The sequence below is a fragment of the Delphinus delphis genome, chromosome 17 (genome assembly GCF_949987515.2).
Source record: "Delphinus delphis chromosome 17, mDelDel1.2, whole genome shotgun sequence".
Taxonomy (NCBI): domain Eukaryota; kingdom Metazoa; phylum Chordata; class Mammalia; order Artiodactyla; family Delphinidae; genus Delphinus; species Delphinus delphis.
The window spans coordinates 46,635,962-46,655,854 of NC_082699.1; the positions used below are offsets into that span (position 1 = coordinate 46,635,962).

General features: G+C 44.8%; 1 pseudogene; it reads right to left on the reverse strand.

The window, feature by feature from the left end:
• Nucleotides 1-3,496: 3,496 nt before the first annotated feature.
• On the reverse strand, nt 3,497-3,873 carry LOC132440265 (protein yippee-like 5 pseudogene; annotated as a pseudogene).
• Between the last annotated feature and the right edge of the window lie 16,020 nt (nt 3,874-19,893).

The window sequence follows — 19,893 nt, forward strand, 5'->3', positions numbered from 1 at the left end:
CCAAACGGGTAACAGGGGAAGTGTTGGTAGGGGCCTAGTGTTTAGAGCTATCTGATTTGACTGGACCTGTTCATTCATCCCAACTGGCCTCACACGCATTTGTGTTACTGGCAATGACCAAGCCGAATCCAGAGACTCGCTAGCGGGAAGGACACTGATGGCAACTTTCCTATTACCTGTCCTGTTGGTTTCTCTGCACTTTCTGTTCACTAGGCTGTGTCACTTCCTATGGTACCTGGGTATCAGGTTTTTAATATGGTTTTCACCAATTATGAGACTAGAAAGAACAGAAATCAGGCCATTCCATGAAAACTCTCTGAAACTGGAGGACAGAGTCACTTTCTTTATTCTCCTGGTTTAACAGGTCAATTAGTTGCTGCTCATTACCACCTAGCCCTGTTTTACCATCACACCAGTCAGTCAACTGAGATTTACCCATATTTATATTTACACTGGTTTGACCTCAAAGAGCCTTCTTGATCAAACATGTGAACGACTTCACCTCAATCTGGAAATACTGGAAAGGTAGAATAAATCCAGTTTAATGTAATTTATGTAAATAATTTATTAAAGGGAATTCCCTTAGTGGTAAAGGTCAATATTTACCATCAAGTAAAAATAAATATAATACCGATACGTGTGTTCACATGTCCAATCACGTAAGTTAATTCATGTGTCTGGCGTACATTGTCACGTGCATGCAGCCTCTACAAGTGGCTGTGCTTTTGTGTATGTTACTGTACAGAATACAGTACAGTATCTTTATTTCAAGCCCAGGATGTCCAGAAGTGAGCATAAAAGCAGTGGTGACGTAGCTGGTACTAGTGTACTTTTCAAGGTACTCTACTGCAAGATTAAAAATGTTTTCTTTATTTTCTGTGCTTGTTAGGTATTATTTGTGTGAAAGTATTATAAACCTATTACAGGTTTATAATAGTAAACCTATAGTAAACCAGTACTATATAGCTGATTGTGTTAGTTGGGTACCTAGGCTAACTTTGCTGGACTTACAAACACACTCTTGGAACAGAACTCGTTCTTATGTAGGGGACTTACTCTATATGCACATACAAACACACACACAATGACGTGGGCACACACACACATGCACACGGGCAGACACACACCCTCTGCTAAAGTTACCAATAGCTTTTGATGTCAGTGAAACCCCACAATTTTACAAGTTTACTCTGTGGAATGATCTGGCTCTGGGTTTAAATCCTGCCTCTGGCTGTAGGACAGGGCACAGACCACTGCACCTCCTTGCACAGTTTTCCTCTTCTATTAAACAACACTCACTACAGAAGGGTTAATGTGAGGATCAGACAGAATAGTGCCTAATAAACCAGTGCTTCTCAAACTCCCAAGTGCATATGAACCATCTGGAAATCTTGTTACAATGCAGATGCTGATTCAGATTCTCAAGTGGGGCTTGACGTTCTAAGTTCCTAGGTGATGTTATGCTTCTGGTCCACGGACCAAACTTTGCGTAGAGAGGCACATACTCAAATTTTACAAAAGGGAAACCAAAATCACTACCCGGTGGTCCTGCCAGCCAAGTAAGAGAAGAAAGCTAAGAAAGGATTTTTTTTGGTGCCCAACGTGAGCTTGGCATGAACTCAGTTTCTCTAGGTGTGGAGAGGATAACACATTTGGGGCCAGGCTTTATTCTGTCCCCTCATGAGCCTCAGCATAACTTCATTTCCATTCTTCTGCCCTGGGCTAGCCAGGGGCCACAGGAACCCACAGAGATGGGGAGTCTCATACCTGTCAGAGTCTTGGCAAATCTCCACCACAGCCGCCAAGGCCTTCAAGTGCACGTTGGGTTGGCAGGAGTGGATGTAGTCAGGGAACAGCTGTTCCTGGAGTCCCCGTTCGAGGCCGTGGAATCTATAGCTACCTGGAAGAGAAGATAGGCGAATGAGTAAATTTAAAGTGAACACATTTCAGGACTTCCCTGGTGGTCCAGTGGTAATGGATCCACCTTCCAATGCAAGGGATGCGAGTTCAATCCCTCGTCAGGGAACGAAGATCCCACATGCCACAGGGCAACTAAGTCCGCACGCCACAACTACTGAGCTCGCGTCTCAAGGAGAGCCTGTGTGCCACAAACTATAGAGTCCACGCGCCCTGGAGCCCGTGTGCCACAACTAGAGAGAAGCCCAAACGCCGCAATGAAGAGACCTCGCGCTGCAACGAAAGATCCCGCATGCCTCAACTAAGACCCGATGCGGCCAAGAAAATAAATAAAATAAATAAATATTTTTTAAAAAATAAAGTGAACACATCTCGTAAGAATCGTGATCAGCCCTGAGAGAGACAAGGCCTGAGGGGGAGGAAAGCACTACGTTACACACCCTGCTGATAAGCAGAGTTAGAGAAAAAAATTCATTAGCTTTAAAAACTAGTTATTAACTTGGTCGAGGCCATTTCTGTAGTCTTCAGTCTCCCTCTCCCCCATGCCCTCTCTTCTCTGTGTCCAAAATGGAATTTGAGATTGATGTACAGGTCAGAAAGCCCAGCCGCTCTAATCCACAACGTCACCAGGCAGCAAGGTCAAGGGTGATTATCATAATTCACTAAGAAAAGTCTTCTGTGCTCTCCGGGCAGGAGGATTCCATGTCTGAGGCCTAGGTAAACTCCCTTAAAACTAAAGATGTCAAAGATGCGGTCTGTATATCAAAGCCATTGTTGTTGTTTTTTTTTTTAACATCCAACTATTACTTTGTTTATGTTACTATGCTTAATTTACATGGAAAAGACAACCAAGCAGTTCTGCCCCATATCAGGAAAAGTTTCCAATCAACACCAATTATGTGGTGACAAATAACTAGGAATGGTGGCACCTTTGGATCAAGACTGACAAGGAAGAATGGGCTCTGATACTACAGTTCATCTCCAACAAGAATATGGCACAATGGCCAGCACAAACCATACTGACACTGAACCTTTAGCACTGGTCACAAATTTGGATCTCTTTTCTGAAGCTAGCAAATCAACTGAAATACCTGGGTTAAAAAAAAGTTTTAAAATGAAGCCCGAATTAATTTAAGAACCATGCTCTTGACACATTTTCCTTTCAGAATTTACATAAAACACTTTTTCACTCTAATAGCCGAGGGTTTTTTCCTCACATAGCCCACCATGTAGCTGCAGATAGACTGTTCTGCCTCAAGATGTAAACATAGGGGAGAAAAAAATTAACGGCATCTGCGTAATATTCTCTCTACACACTGCTGTTGGATGGGAAATAGATAATTAAAAAAAGAAAGAAAGGAAGGGAGGAAGGAAGGAAGGAAAAGAGAGAAAGAAAGAAAGGAAGGAAGGAAGGAAGAAAGAAAGAAAGAAAGAAAGAAAGGTTCCATTATAGATTCTCACAACCTCTTGTTCCACAGTTCATGAATCTTACACTGATGCTAAGGTGACAATGTATGTAAGTGGACTTTTGTTTTCAGTGAAGAAGACCTGGGAAAAAGATGGATTTATCTCTTTTTCTTCAAGAGTTATCAGATGGTGCATGCTCCCCAAAGCCCTCACTTTCTCGAACTAGAGCACTTTCTAGGAACACACGGCCTTCCTTATAACGCTGGGTGTCTTCAGTGGCAAACTCATAGATCCATCCCAGTTTGCTATTGTAGTTTTTGCAGCTCACATCTCGAACCATGTGGCAGCCAGTGAGCATGACCCGGTCTTGAACTTCACTGTACTGCAGGTTAACTACCTTGTTAAAAGGTAGTTAAAAAGAAATGCTCTGCCAGTGGCGCCTGTGAATTGAGTGGAGATGAGTTCTGAGTGGTTGGTCGGGATTGTATCGCAGTTTGCACAGGAAAACAGATGGGTACCACCGATATGATCAAGGAAAATCCTGCCCATTTTTATAGTTGAAGTTCTAAAAACCCCGAGCAGCTGAGATCCAAGGCCACCAGCGGCTCTTCGGTCTTCGGCTGAGATGAAGCCTCAAAGCCATTGTTACTTTCATGAGTGGCAAGTTGCAAAGAGATGTGTTGAATTGGTTATAATAAAATTTCAGCCAGAAGAAGCTCTGTGTAAGGCTCCATTCATGTAAAAACTCCTGCCCACGCCAGAGAAGATGCCTGAATGCTATGTCATTGTCAGCGGCAAGTGGAGAAGAGAAACCTCTGCAGACAGAGGTCACCAAGTTGTCATTATCTTTGAAATTCCTAAATTTTTTCTGACCGCCAACATCATCATCATCTAAATAAAAGTTGACTCACCCAACACTTCTTTTTTTTAACATATATATATATATATTCTTTTTCATATTCTTTTCCATTATGATTTGTCACGGAATATTGAATATAGTTCCCTGTGCTATAAGTAGGATCTTGTTGTTTATCCATTCTGCACACAATAGTTTGTCTCTGTTAATCCCAAACTCCCATTCTTTTCCTCCCCTCCCCCCTACCTTGGCAACCACAAGTCTGTTCTCTATGTCTGTGAGTCTGTTTTTTTCCATAGATACATTGATTTGCATTATTTTAGATTCCACATATACGTGCTATCATATGGTATTTGTCTTTCTCTCTCTGAATTACTTCACTTAGTATGAAAATCTCTAGGTCCATCCATGTTGCTGCAAATGGCATTATTTCATTCTTTTTTTATGGCTGAGTAGTATTCCATTGTACATATGTACCCCATCTTCTTTATCCATTCATCTGTCAATGGACATTTAGGTTGTTTCCATGTCTTGGCTATTGTGAATTGTGCTGCTGTGAACATAGAGGTACATGTATCTTTTCAAATTATAGTTTTGTCTGGGTAAATGCCTAAGAGTGGGATTGCTGGATCGTATGGCAACTCTATTTTTAGTTTTTTGAGGAACCTCCATATTGTTTTCCATAGTTCACCCAACACTTCTTAGCAACAACAACGACAAAATGATTAAGCCTGGGGAGTGGGGCTAAACCGGGAAGGCTCATTTCTTCTGATTTCTAACATCATCACCATTTCAGTGAAAGTTAGCCCAGCAAACACCTCTCCAAAGAAATGCATAAGCTTGGGGGTGGAGAGTGGGGAGAGAGGGATTAAAATGAAAGGAGTTGTAGAGAAAGAAAGGAGTGTTCGTGGTGCATCCAGCCCAGCGGAGTCCATTCACTGGCTGACAGATGACAGAACAGCTCTATTTTCTCTTAAGATCTTTTGAATGCGAAACATTATTTTGTATAATTTTTGGCAAAATTCCATTATAACAAATAACTGGCATATCCCATTGGACTTAAGGTGGGATGTTAGCTCTGGAAGGACAGTGGAAAGGGGCTACGTGCTCTGTGTCTGCTTCTGAGGGACCCGATGCTAAGAGCAACGTTGATGGAAAAAAAATGCCACCATGTCTTATACTGTAAGCCTGCAATCAAACCAAAGTAACTAAAAGAGAAAAAACAATAGGCTAACAGTAATTCACTTACAACCTCTCTTTTTTTCTTTCGTAAAGTTTTTTTTTTTTCTCATCACTGAGTTTTCCCCCTTTTCATCCTTACCGCTCCACAGGACTATGTTGAAAATAAATTTAGGCAGGATTCACATTCTATTTTCAGAATCTCCAGATGTTTTCAACAAGGTAGTACAAAGTGATAAAATGCTAGTACTAAGTGTTTCAAAAGGAAAGGTCGTGTGAAGAAAAATTGTACAGTATTTCCCCAACCCTTAGACGCTCTTACTTTGGACAACAAAGGGAAGAAGGGAGGGGTAACCTCTGTTAAAATCCTACTGTGTGTCAGACACCTGTGCTGACTGCTTTATAAGCACTGTGTTATCTCATTTTCATGAAAACTCTGCAAGGTAGAGATTGTTATTCCTTTTCATTAATGAAGAGCCTGATACCCAAAGGTGATGAAAATCACAAGGTCACAGGGGATGGAGCTGGGTTTAAACCCAAGTCTACATGGTTTCAAAGACTTTACTTCTCCATGGTATCATTATACACCCAAGAGAATGAGGAAGTCTGTGACCAGCATATCCAGACATCTCATGGGTATGTTTTATTTCTATAAAGAATGAGGGGATTTGGCCTGGAGGCAGGGAGACTAACCAGGAGACAACGACAGTAATTTAAGAGAGAAGAAATGTCTTGAATAAACAGCTCTTTATAACAAGTGAGACACAGTATCTTCTGAGACAGATTTTTATCCTGAAAGTGAAAGCCAATCCACTGGAAAAAAGAGAGGAAGACAACAGGCGAAGGGCCTTTTTGTCATGAACTGTGTGAAAAGCTAGTGGTGGCGGGAGCCTACATGCATTTTGTGAACAAGAAGAAGGCGTAAAGCACTCCAGGACCCACCCACGGGGCCCCAGCCAGATAGAGGTCTGGATACATGCAGACAATCCCTGGAAAACTCCAAGAAGAACACTCAAGAGGTACCTGAGAGACAGTGTTTGGAGAAATCAAACATCTCAGGGCCTCCTGGATTTACTAAGCTCCAACACAAACCCACCATTCTCTGCCTTTTTGTCCTGAGGAGGCACACTAAAGAGATCATGTCACCTCACGTATGTGTACATAGTGTTTAAAAGGTAAAAATAGTGCTGGGAAGGCTAGAAGTAAAGCCACCTCTTTCTCTCCTACTAAGGAAAGCAGCTTAAAACTCCAGAGAATTCTAGAGAATGCAAGGATGTTATTATGAAGATAACCTTGACTCTGCTCTGATTTATTAATATCACTGCAAGTATTGCAAATCATTGGCAGGTGTTGATACTTTATTATTAATAACAAGTACCTGTGACTCCTGTCACTTCTGTTTATGATGCCCCTCATTGTTAGGCATCTCACTCTATTTATGTTTCTTTCTTCCTTTCTTTCTTCCTTCCTTCCTTCCTTCCTTCCTTCCTCCCTCCCTCCCTCCCTCCCTCCCTCTCTCTCTCTCTCTCTTTCTTTCTTTCTTTGCCATGACATATGGCATGTTAGTTCTCAGACCAGGGATTGAACCTGTGCCCCCTGCAGTGGAAATGAATATACACAATATTAACTACTCACCTCCAACATGTTTACTTCCAAATGGAAAAATCCTTTCTTTATGTGAATAAAGGTGACCATGGAGGCCCAGAGTGTTCTCTTTCAGGGAACTTGTGAAGAGAAGACAGAGAAATGCATGGTGCAAACCATACATTCAGTTTGATTCCAAAAGATTCAGATGCAGATGAGAATAAATATTCCACCATTAACCTATTTTTTTCTCTGCAATTATTCCTTATAGTCAGTGTAATCTGAAGGTTTTCACTCATTATGGTGGACTCCAATCATCTGATGATGGGAAGAATCAAAGCCTCTATTTCCTGGAATACTACATAAAACTTCTCTGGAAACATAATATCTCTGCTTCCTACTAACTGGAATGTGGTATTTTAAAGTCAGAAGTCCACATGTGTATCAAGAAACCCTATGATACAAGACACTTTTTAATCCAAACCTGTAAAAGCAGGAACTCCTTAAGACAAACCAAGGGTTCAAGCAAAATACCATGTTGCTACCAGAGACCTGGAGAGAAACAGGAAGTCTTTTAAGTACAATGAAAAAACAACTCACAAACCTCAGAGCAATTATTTTAAAGAAATATTTAGAAGCTCTAGGAAAGCGCTTGTCTCCTGCTGGGAAGCTCACTGGACCCCATCAGCTCCTGCTTCCAATAAATAATGCTGGGATTGTGTCTGGAAGAATAAACATGAGACTGAGCACGCACAGGAACGGTATAGGTTTGATGTCTGAGTGTTTTCACACAGTAACACGTGAGTGAGCAGACATTTGGTTCCATTCTAGGCAAGCTCTTCTCATCAGACCATTGAAAACTGCCCAGGATTCAACAGCCACTCCTACCATGGACAGATGCTTCCTTTTATGGAATGCTCAGAGGAAATCACCTGGTTTTGATGTGGTTTGAGTTTGATCCTGTGAAACCATCAGAACTTCCCACCAGAGATAAATGAGGAGATTCTGGCCTTTATCAGTATGTGTGATGAACACAGGTGTCCTGGCTGTACTTGCCAACCCTCCTTCTATTTTTATCCATCTCCCTACATGTGACTACCTTTGACCTACTCTGAGCTCAGACCCCTGATCTGTTAGAGTGACTCTGTCAGTCTTTCTTTAAAAATGGACAGGCAACAAAATGAATTTAACCTAGAAGCAGCAGATCAGCAAGGGAAATGAAAACATCAGAAGTTATCTAATCACAGCCACAGCCATTCAGGGCTCTGTCTTATCTGCTGGGTAATAAAAATGGGATGTTCCTAAACTTGGAGGGCATCCAATCAAATAAGTAAAGTTGTTGCTTACCTCTGGCTCTTGGGGGGATTTCTGTGTAGTTTAACCCGTGTATACTAACTACAAAACATTGGCATGGGTTTGAAACACCTATGTTCTAGGAAAGGTTTTTTTGGCAGGGGGCAGGGGTGGGCAGGGGGAAGTTTGTCTTGACAGAAAGCAAAAAATAAAACACAAATGTCTTTGAGAACAAGGATTGTTAAGAAGGCAGTAGAAAAAAAGGAATGGGGAGAAAAGAATATCTCCTCTGAAGTCAAGGTAGCTTTTCCAGAAAAGTAGGGTTTAGTCTCAGCTTAAGAACACTTTTAAAAAGCTTGACAGCTCAGAAGTGCTGTTTAGGGAACTGAAAACCAAGTGAGCCAAGAACAACATTTCTTTAAAAAATCCTGGCAAAGGATAAAGAGGATAAAGAGCTGGTTCTGCATAGTTTTGGAGACACGATAACGAAGCAGAGGCATCTTCTCCCCAAAGGCACTGAAATCCTAAGGCATCAATGGGTCAGTTGCAGGGAGACAGGGTAGGGGCAGGGGTGAGGGGTATTTCTCTCTCAAAGTCTCCCAGGGCACTCACCTCTCTCTGCTCCACCCCACTACACCATTCACCCTTCCTCCCTCCTGGAACCCCAGGGGGCAGCACTTCTTAAGAGCCCCCAGGGACCATCTCTGCAGCCCAGATTCTTCCCAGAGCCTGGCAAGTTCTGGGAGCAGACGCTGGGCTTGCAAGGCCATGGCAGGTGCGGTGGGACCTGGAAGGATTAGTAAGTATATATATCTGGTTCTGCCGAAGGGAGAGTCATTCCTCCCCCTGGAAGCCTGAGCTTCCTGGTCCTGGACAAGGACCCTCCCCCATGTGGCAGAAACTGGTAGCTCTTCCCCAAACCAGTTTTCTAGTCATCCTGGGCACAACCAGATGACATTTTCCAGCGTAATTAGGCCATGTGACTACTTTCTGGAAAGTGGGCACGAGAAGGGCACCATACCCAGGTATGTCCCTGTAGTGGAATGCAGTGTCCCCCAGAATTCATGTCCACCCAGAACCTCAGAATGTAATTAAAAGAAAACTTTTTCTATGCCCACAGAATACTTTTGATACCAAATATGTGTGGGATGGTGGTTCCCAAACCAACAAATTCTCCAGTTCTCAGTGGACACCAACTGGGTGTCCTCTAAGTTAACTCAATTCTAATACTAACTACCTGGAATGAGCACAGACGCCACAGCTTAAGGGCTCAGTCCCCCAAGACTGTCCCCCACTTCAGATACCAATTGCAAGTCCCAGGTTGTCACCTGTACTTCTGACCAATCAGCTATAAATTGGGAGTTTCCATGACCCCCCTCCTCAGGTTTGAGAATTTGTTAGAACTGCTCACAGAACTTACTTATATCTACTGGTTTACTGTAAAGGATATAATAAAGGATACAGGTGAACAGCCAGATGAAGTGGTACATAGGTTGAGGTCTGGACGGTCCCAAGTGCAGGAGCTTTTGCCCCCATGGAGTTGGAGTGCAACACCCTCCCAGCACATGGATCTGCTCACCAACCCGGAAGATCTTTTATGGAGACTACATCATGTAGGCATGATCCATTATCACCTCATCTCCAGTCCCTCTCCCCTGCCCAGAGGAATGGGGATGGGACTGAAAACTCCAAGCTTCTAATCATGACTTGGACTTTCTGGTGACCAGCCCCCATTCGGAATCATCCAGTTGCCCAACAAGAGTCACCTCATTAGAACAAACGATGCTCCTGTCACCCAGGAAATTCCTAGAGATTTAGGAGCTCTGTGTCAGGAACTGGGGGCAGAGACCAAATATATAGTTCTTATGTCACAGTGACCTTATTTGGAAGAAACATCTTTACAGATGTAATTAAGGCAAGGATCTTGAGATGAGATCCTCCTGGATTAGAGCGAGTCCTAAATCTAATGACAAGTACCCTTGTAAGACAGCACAGGAGAAGACAGACAGACACACAGGGGAGAAGGGCGTGTAAACACAGGCAGAGATTGAAGTGATGCCTCTGTAAGTCAAGGAATGCTAAGGATTGGTAGACACCCCCCAAAACTACGAGAGGGGCATGGAAAAGATTTTTCTGCAGAGCTTCCGGAAGGAATCAACTCTGCTGACACCCTGATTTTGGATTTCAGGTCTCCAGAACTGTGAGAGAACACATTTTTCTTTTAAGCTGCCCAGGTTGTAGTAATTTGTTACAGCAGCTCTAGGATAAGCTCCTCCCACGTACAACTTTCCTGCTCTTTCCCTGTCAGGCTGGCTGGCGTGAAGACAATTGCTCGGGTCATCTTGCTGAGGCCAAAGGAGCCTCAAGATGGAATGAGCCTAGATTCCTGAATCACTGCTAAGAAGGGGCAGGAACACCTGTGGGGCAGAGGTCACGTTAACTGTGGTAAACCTCTGTTTTCTGGATTTAACTGTTACAGCGGCTGGCCAAAGCGATCTTCAATACCCTCCGTCCATTGCCACCATCACCACCACGCATAAAGCAATAAATTGACATGCTAGTTTGCACGGTGGTCCTGCAGAATTTATCATTCTAGTCACTCACTGAACACGCTGATGAGTTCTGTTGTCAGAACTGGGAAGCTGAGAATCAGACCCTTTCCCTCCAGATAAACAAAACAAAACAAAACTGGGGGCCAGGGGCCCAGCCTGCACTCTGCCAGCACCTTGCGGGTACCCCCATCAGCGCTGTCTCTCCTGGTTGCATCTGTAGAGGCCTGAAGCAGGAAGGATACGTAAACCCAGGGCGAGTTCCCCATTTCTGCCCCTCCTGGGTGGAAGCACACAACATGTGGCTGAGAGGCGTCCTCCACTCCAAGAGGAAACCCCTTGCCCGCTGTGGGGCTGGGCAGGGAAAGTGGCAGCAGCCTGGTCCGGAGGACAGGAGAGGAAGCATGAAGCCAGGGAGGATGGGCCCGGAGCTGGAGTATCCGAGAGGCAGGCTGGGCTCCACTGCCCAGGGCTCCAGCTGCCTCAGCTCTTGTCACCATGCACAGTATAAGTGGCCCTCTCCAGGGAGCCTGGCCAGGTAGACTTGATCTGTGGTGGTGTGACAAGGCCCCTGCCCATCCCAGCACTGAGCTCCTTGGAGGCAGGAATGCATTCTGTGGACACTCTGCCCCTGGCCTCTGTAGATCGTGGGAGCTGTGGTGATGGATGATTCTGGAACAGGAGGCTAAGGTCAGATTGTGAAATGCCCTGGATGCCGTGAGACGTTTGGGCCCCGCCCTGTGGACAGTGGGGTGACTCTCAGTAGTGGGTTTCAAGATCTGCGTTTTAGAATATTATCCCTGGGGACGGTGCCTGCACAGAGTAAGACCACAATAAACACTTGTGTGTAGCCAAAGGAAAGCAAAATTCAATATTAATGCTCATCACGTAACATGTTTCAGTCTCTCTCTCTTACACACACACGTGTCCCCGCCCCTGTCCGACCCTAAAAGCCAGGACGTTATATGGATGTCTGGTTTCCAATGGGCTCCCTAGACAGCGGGCTGGATGCAGCGTTCTGCTGCCATAGAATTCGCCAGTGAAGACAGAGCTCACAGGTAAGGATTGAAGTGCCCCCTCTGCTGTCAGAAAAAGGTTACTGCAACCACAAGGCCACGTCATCCTCAGTTTGTGCTCCATGAATGTAGGCACCCACCTGCGGGCAGGGGTGCCAGCCAGGGGCACTGCCTACCAGCTAATGTGGAGGAGGTTTCAGCCCAGTGACGTTTCCCTGGAATCCAGGTGTGGGGCTCCCCCCACCCCAAGCCCACTATCCATTTTACTTCCTTTCCTTCCTTCTTTTTTCTGGCTCTGAGAATGTTCTTGGGAGCCTGCGGTCCAGAGAAGTCTTGGAGGGTCATTTGTGCCAGCAATAAATCCCTCCATTCCTGCAGGGAAGTCGAGGGAGAGTCCTGGGTAGTTCACTGGGTTGAGTCCATTCCTGTTGGCCCAGCCCAAAGATCTGTCCAGGGAGTGAGACAAAAATAGCAGCAGATACTGTCCCTGCCCAGAGAGGTGACAGTTCCCAGAGAAGGTGACAATGGGTTATGGGTCAACGTGACAACAGGTCAGGACAGGATTTAGCTAGGGCCTGAGAAACTTAGGACAGTGGACCATGAGGAAATAGAGAGACTGGCCGGGAGGGCAGAGAAGCCTGAGAAAATGTAACGGAAAGGATGGGGCTCCAGGTAAGCATCTTAAGAACGGGTGGTGGGGCTTCCCTGGTGGGGCAGTGGTTGAGAATCTGCCTGCTAATGCAGGGGACACCGGTTCGAGCCCTGGGCTGGGAGGATCCCACATGCCGCGGAGCAACTAGGCCCGTGAGCCACAACTACTGAGCCTGCGCGTCTGGAGCCTGTGCTCCGCAACAAGAGAGGCTGCGATAGTGAGAGGCCCGCGCACCGCGATGAAGAGCGGCCCCCGCTTGCCACAACTAGAGAAAGCCCTCGCACAGAAACGAAGACCCAACACAGCAAAAATAAATATATAAAGTAATAAACTCCTACCCCCAACATCTTAAAAAAAAAAAAGAACGGGTGACATCCAAGCTGCCCATGGTCCAACTAGAGGAGGGGTCAGAATGAACCAAATGGGGACAAAAATCCACCCAACAGAAACCCAGAATTCCTCAAATTCCAACTCCTTCCCCTTGCTGAGACTCAGACTCTGGCCCCATCAACCCTTCCCGACCTTCTGCCGCCCTCTCTGCAGGTCTTACAGGCCTCATTCCTACCTCTGCTCTGCCTCGGTTGCTCCGCTGGCTCCCCTCCATCCTCTGACACCCTCTGGGAGGAACCCTCTCCCACCGCCTGGCTGGGCCTTCAGACAGTGTGTGCCAGCAGCGTCCACACCTCAACTTCTGCTCCTAAGGCAGTCCATCCCCAGGGGAGCAGGTCTTCAGGGCCTTTTCTCCATGCAGATCAAAAGCAGAAGGGGACTTTGATGAGCCCGGTTCCTGGAAATAAACAAGGAGGACAGGGGTTCAAACGGCCCCCAGGGACTACCCTGGGAGTGGACACGGGGCTGGAGTCAGGAGCATGGGACAGGAAACCCAGTAACAGATCTCACTGGTAACTGCCACAAACCACTCCAGGATACTAAGCATGCCAGGAGGTCTTTTTTTTTTTTTTTAAAGACTTTTTGATGTGCACCATTTTTAAAGTTTTTATTGAATTTGTTGCAATATTGCTTCTGTTTTATGTTCTGGTTTTTTGGCCACGAGGCATGTGGGATCTTAGCTCCCTGACCAGGGATCGAACTCACTCCCCCTGTACTGGAAGGCGAAGTCTTAACCACTGGACCACCAGGGAAGTCCCAGGAGGTCACGTTTTATCAATCAAATCCAATCTATCCAGCTTCTTACTGAGGTGGGGAAAAGCCTGAAGTCAATGCTTCTGGAGGCTCCCTTCACTCATTCTGTGCAAGAAACCTTGGCACGCACGTAGTTCAGACGAAAACAGATGAGCTGTCTATGTGATGCCTATGCTGAGTGCTGGTCAGCGAACTCGGCAGTTGCTCCTGGAGGGTCCCAGTTCCTCCAAGGGGACATCCCCCCAACACCCTAGAAACTTTGGCCCATTGGCCTCAAGCATCAAAACTCCAGTTTGGGGGCCTGTCTTTGCCAGCAATCCCACAACCTCGACCATCCCAAGACAAAATAGCACATCATCACTTAATGGGCTTAGAAGTTCCAAACTGGCAACCAGCCAACATAAAGGGTTTATGGTCCTGTGGATTAGATGCCAAAAGTTAAAAATCAGGACATTGGATACAGAAATCTAGATTTCCATGGAGAGTGATGATATTATATCACATTGTGAGTGTACTTAATGCCACTGAATTGTATACTTAAAATGGTTAAATGGTAAAATTTTATGTATATTTTACCACAATAAAAAAATGTATAAAAGGTCTAGATTTCCTGCTTCTTTGAAAAATTAGAATACTGGGCAAAGTACATGAGGAATCTCTTTGTATTATTTCCTATAATTGTATGTGAATCTATAATTATCTCAAGAAACATTTCAATTAAAAAATGTAAAAAAAAAAACCCCAAAAACTATTCCACAAAATTGTCTTCCCACACAGCAACATTAGCACCTTGGCCATCTCTGCTCATTTCCTATACATGAGACTTGTTTCCTTTATAGGATCTGCCCAACTCTTCGTGTAGACATTTGGGTTTGAGACCCTGGACTCACTCTTCCAAAAGAATCTTAAGGTTAAAGAAAGTATGGTTTCCAGGGTGGCCGGCACACCCTCCCTATATGTTACCTCCTCCCCGGGGAAGAGAGCCTGGATGTCAGGAATGCAGGGATCCAGCAGCCTTCCTTGGATCCCTGACCTCTCCATGGGCTCAGGTCTTTCCTTATGTGGGCATCCATCTGCTGCTCACTAGTCAATTGCATGGAAAGCCTGTCCTTTGAGTCTGTCTCAGGAGACAGCAAAGACCAGGAGTCCCAGGCAGTGGTCAGACCAAAACGAGCAGGGAGAGAGGGGTGCGGGACGTGCAGGAGAGGAAAGAAGGTGGGGTCCCCAGCGCCCAGAGGCTGGCACTGGGAATCCTGGGGAGGAAACCCAGGTTTAGTAATTGGACCCTGTTCTGGGTTGAATTGTAACCCTCTCCCACACAAACCCAGTTCACATGTCCTAACCCCTAGGACTTGTGAACGTGACCTTATTGGAAATAGGGTTGTCGGGGAGGTAATAGTTAAGATAGGTCATTCCGGTAGGCCCTATTCCACTATGACTGATGTACTTATAAAAGGGGGAAATTTGGACACAGAGACACACACACAGGGAGAATGCCATGTGATGATGAAGGCAGAAATGGGGAGATGCTTCTATAACCCAAGGAACGGCAAAGATGGCCAGCAAACCACCAGAAGCGAGGGGAGAGGCCTGGAACGGATTCTCCTTCACAGCCTTCGTTAGGAACCAATCCTGCCAACACCTTGACCTCAGACATCTGGTCTCCAGAACTGTGAGACAATACATTTCTGTTGTTTCAGCCACCCAGTCTATGGTACTTTGTTACAGCAGCCCTGGCAAACAAATACAGACTAATCCCAAGTAGTTCTGGGATGGGCCCTCCCCCTTGCCTGCCCTGAAATGACCTTTAAAAGTGAACAAGATGGTCTATGTTCAGTGGAGAGGAAAGAGATATTTCTAGACAAGAGAAGTAATGAGAGCAGAAACAGGCATTGACAGGAGGCTATTGCGATGGGGAGGGAGGTGGGAGTTAAGATAATAATGCTAACTAACTTTTCTCCAGCACCTCCTGTGTCAAACATCCTTAAAACAAGTTGGTTTGAGGTAAGTATTAGTATCATGCTCATTTTACACGTGAGAAAATTGTGGCTCAGAGAAGTTAAACAGTATGCCCAAGATCTGGTAAGGGGGGAAAGCCATGATTTGAACCTAGAATCAGAATAGCTTGTTTGTAACTTTTCCAAGCAGAGGCAAAAGGAATTGATACCTTAAGGCTCACCCTGATCTTCTAGTTGGCCTGGGATCCCTCTGGTAGTTTAGCCGGGGTCGGGGGTGGGGCGCTGGGCTGAGCCTCCTAGGACCAGTCTGACCTGAAGCAGTTCCTGCCTGTTAAACCTATCCCACACATGGCCACTGGGCAGATTCCGTGTTAAACCAGCCAAACCGGAAGAGAGGATCCAGGGCCAGGGCCAAGTTCTTACACCATGTCTCTCCTGCAGTGACTGGTGGTTGCTGCAGAGGCCACCCAGAGTGCCTACAACACTGGCCAAGAAACGCAGGGTGGTTTGAGCATGGCCACACTGACACCCGTTGAAAAGGATTTACTTCACAGTTGCCAAAGAAAGCCTGAAAACAAACAAACAATCCAAAACATTCATGTTCAGAAAAAATGGTCAAAGACCTCTTTACCCAACCCACAGGCCTAGGGAGAAGAAGTCGGCTAGGTTTAGCTCATCGTATGCGATAGTCAGGGACTCAGCTGTCTTGTCAAACCTTGAAGTCTTTATGATCAAACAGCACAGGTGTCACTCCAAAAACTGCCTATGACATCCTTCATTAGAACCCCCTTTTTGGTCCCTTAAGGCAGAATTCCCAAATAGGTTAATCTTATACCCAGACAGGATCCTTGTGGCTGGGGCATTTGAAATGCAGATATCATCACTCTCATAAACACTTAAATGTCATGTTCACGATGTGCCAGGCATTCCTAGTGCTTCATATATGCCAGTTCATTTCATCCCCATACTTAATCCTAACTTTCTTTAAACCACATAGCCAGTAAATGGTGGAATTAGGATCTGAAAACTAACAGTCCAGAGCTTATGCTTTTAACCACCATACCACACTGCCTTCTGAAAATATTTAGGGAAGGAGATCAACATTTTACTCTTTGAGCATTTGTGATATCCTCACCATCAAAACCAGGCATAAGGCAGCTGTTGCCAGCCCCATGCTCTTTCTTTCCTAGTCCTTAGAGCCGTTAAGGACAAAATGCTGGGAGATACCTGCCCACCCTTCTCTGATTCCTTCAGCATCTCGCAGAGGATTCTAGCCTCAGCCTTCCTTCCTACACACATGATGCTTCAGGTGAAAGGAGTAGTTTACCCCCATTAAACACTTGTGAATCTCAAGATTAAGGAATTACTTCCAGAAGGTCTAGTGAGTTATCTAAAACAGCATCATCACAGTGGCTCATCACCTTTGCCTGTTTTCCACCAGTGCAACCAGGATGATGGTGGTATGTGAAGGGAGAGGGCTGAGGGGCTTGCTACTCTGTCCAGGTAGACAACGTAGACACCACCAAGCACCGTGCAGCAATGCCTCCTTGTTCAGGATCCAGGACCTGGGACTTGGCTGCTCTTAGTTCTGCAAATATAAGACACTCATTGTTATGGGGGAAGAAGTGTCTCAGGTCTTTTGGTCCTTTAAGGTCATCCCCCTTAACATGATATATAGAAGTGGCCCCTGGAGGGAGGTGAATCAATTCACTTGGAGCAAAGCAGTCTCAGGAAACAAAAGTGATAGTATCAGCCAGTATACCTTTATAAGTCAAGGTTATGCCGCAGCAACAAACAATCCCCCAATTCACAATGTCTTAAAACTACAGAGGTTTAGTTCTTACTCATGCTCCTTGTCATACTCTTTCCAGAGCTAAGGTTGACTAGCTGAAATATTGCTGGTCCCCACAGTAGAGGGAAAGAGAGCTCTAGAGGGCTGAACACTGTCAGTTAAATACTCTGGACCAGAAGTGACACATGTCATTTCCATTCCAAGCCATTGAGCAGGCTGGACCCCACCCTGCCACAAGGGAGAAGTCCAATGCTACCGTGTGTCTGAAAAGCAGAGAGCCTGAACTATTGGATGAACTACAGGGATGGGGACCAGGTTCCCTTTCTGTTTGAAAACCATTGTGATTTGAACCACACTGACAACGAATAGAATGAAGGTGATGAATAGCATAGGAGGCCTCATGGCTAGGTTATATCCACAACCAGCAAGGCTGACTACAGCCTTGACTAAATTTTCCTGGTTGAACTAAATTTAAATTGGAGATGAGAATATATAATCCCTTAGAAAAAATCAAATCGAACAAATCTAAACATGGATAACAAAAGACCATCATGATGACTATTCTGTTCACATTATTGTTGGGATCAGAGAGAGGATTCTGAATCTGATCTATGTCCATTGTCACAAATAATGCTTACAGGTATGTAATGAAGGAAAACTTTCTTTAGGATAAAGGGTATTCCATGACTAAGAAATACCTGAGTGCACAATTGAAAAATATGTCTCCTGAATGGCTAGGAATCACACACTGCACTGGGCATGATGTCACTGCACTGTGTGACATGCGGTAGGCCTTAAAAGTATTTAGCTCTCATAGGAAATTTACCAGATACTGGAAATAGAAACTTAAGACTAGTTTAGAAAATACTGCTATAAGTGTATTAAGATGGACCAATATAGACTGACATATGTTGACCAATATTATGGGCAAATACTATTTGTATATATATATAATACATAGGCAATATTATTGTGTCGCTTCAAAATTCATACATTGAAGTCCTAATTCCCAGTACCTCCTCAGAATGTGACTGTACTTGAAAACAGAAACTTTAAAGAGTTAATTAAGGTTAAATGAGGTCATTGGAGTGGGCCCTAATCTGACTGGTGTCTTTAAAAGGAGAGGAGATTAGGACACAGACAGACATAGAGGGAAGACCATGTGAAGACACAAGAAGGGGGCCATCTACCAGCCAAGGAGCGGGACCTCAGAAGAAATCAACCCTGCCAACACGTTGATCTCGGACCTCTAGCCTCCAGAACTGTAAACAATTTTGTGAACGTTTGCAATTTGACCTTCGTCCCTAACAGGAAACACATTATGACCATTTCTAACTGACATCAGATTGCTAGCCCCACCTCTAGGGGCCTTTTCTGTTAATGACTGATCTGAGCGTGATAGTGCAATCCCCATCACTGGTATTGCAGTGGTCCACCTAGCATTTGTTTGCTTGTTTTTCTCAGTTTTCAGATCTAATTCTACCTTGGGAAGCAAGTCAGATAAGCATTATAATCCCCAATTTATAGATAATAAAACTGAACCATGAAATAGTCAAATTGTTTAGCTCATAATTAGTCAGTTCAGTGCACAAGCTCCTTGACCCCAGAAGTTTCCTTTCCCAAGGCCACACTGTTTTACTTTGTCCCTGGGTAATAAACACTCAATACTTTATTTTGTGTGTGTGTGGCCGCACTGCCAGGCATGCGGGATCTTAGTTGCTCGACCAGGGGTTGAACCCGGGCCCCCTGCAGTGGAAGCTCAGAATCCTAACCACTGAATCACCAGGGAATTCCCCAGTAAACAATACTGGGACTTTCCTGGTGGTCCAGTGGGTAAGACTCCACTCTCCCAATGCAGGGGGCCCGGGTTTGATCCCTGGTCGGGGAACTAGATCCCGCATGCACGCCACACCTAGGAGTCCACATGCAGCAACTAAGACCTGGCGCAGCATGCATGCATGCATAAATAAATAAATAAAATGTGTGTGTATATATATATATATATATATATATATATATATATATACTTAAAACAGAACAAAACAAAAAACACTCAATACTTATCTGTTCAAACTAAAAGGATGCCTTTTGGAAACTGATATTCAAGGTCCAGATAATCTAATCATAGAAATAGAAAACTGCTTCTACCCCAGCCTACCCTACACTTCATGTTATTTCTTAGCTTTTCATTTTCTTCCTTGAATCTCATTCAGATTTTTCCCAACCCAAGCAGTGCCTCCACTGACTAGTGGCTAAACTTAGAATTAAAAATTAAATTATTTCAAGGAAATCAAAGAAAGATAAGGTGTCACTTTCTTATATTTGGGGGTACTCCCCCCCTTTAGCATCCCACTGCCAAGCTGGTCAATCAAGTTCAAACTGGGATAGTTGGCATCCATTGAGTAGAGCATCATGAATTTCTAAATCTCTGTCAAGATTAGGATGCCAACTGGCAGGGGAAGCTTAAAACAACCTCATTTATCTGGCCCTATTTAGTTTTATTCCTTCCACTGGGGGGGAAAAAGTCAGTTGGACATCTCCAGAAGA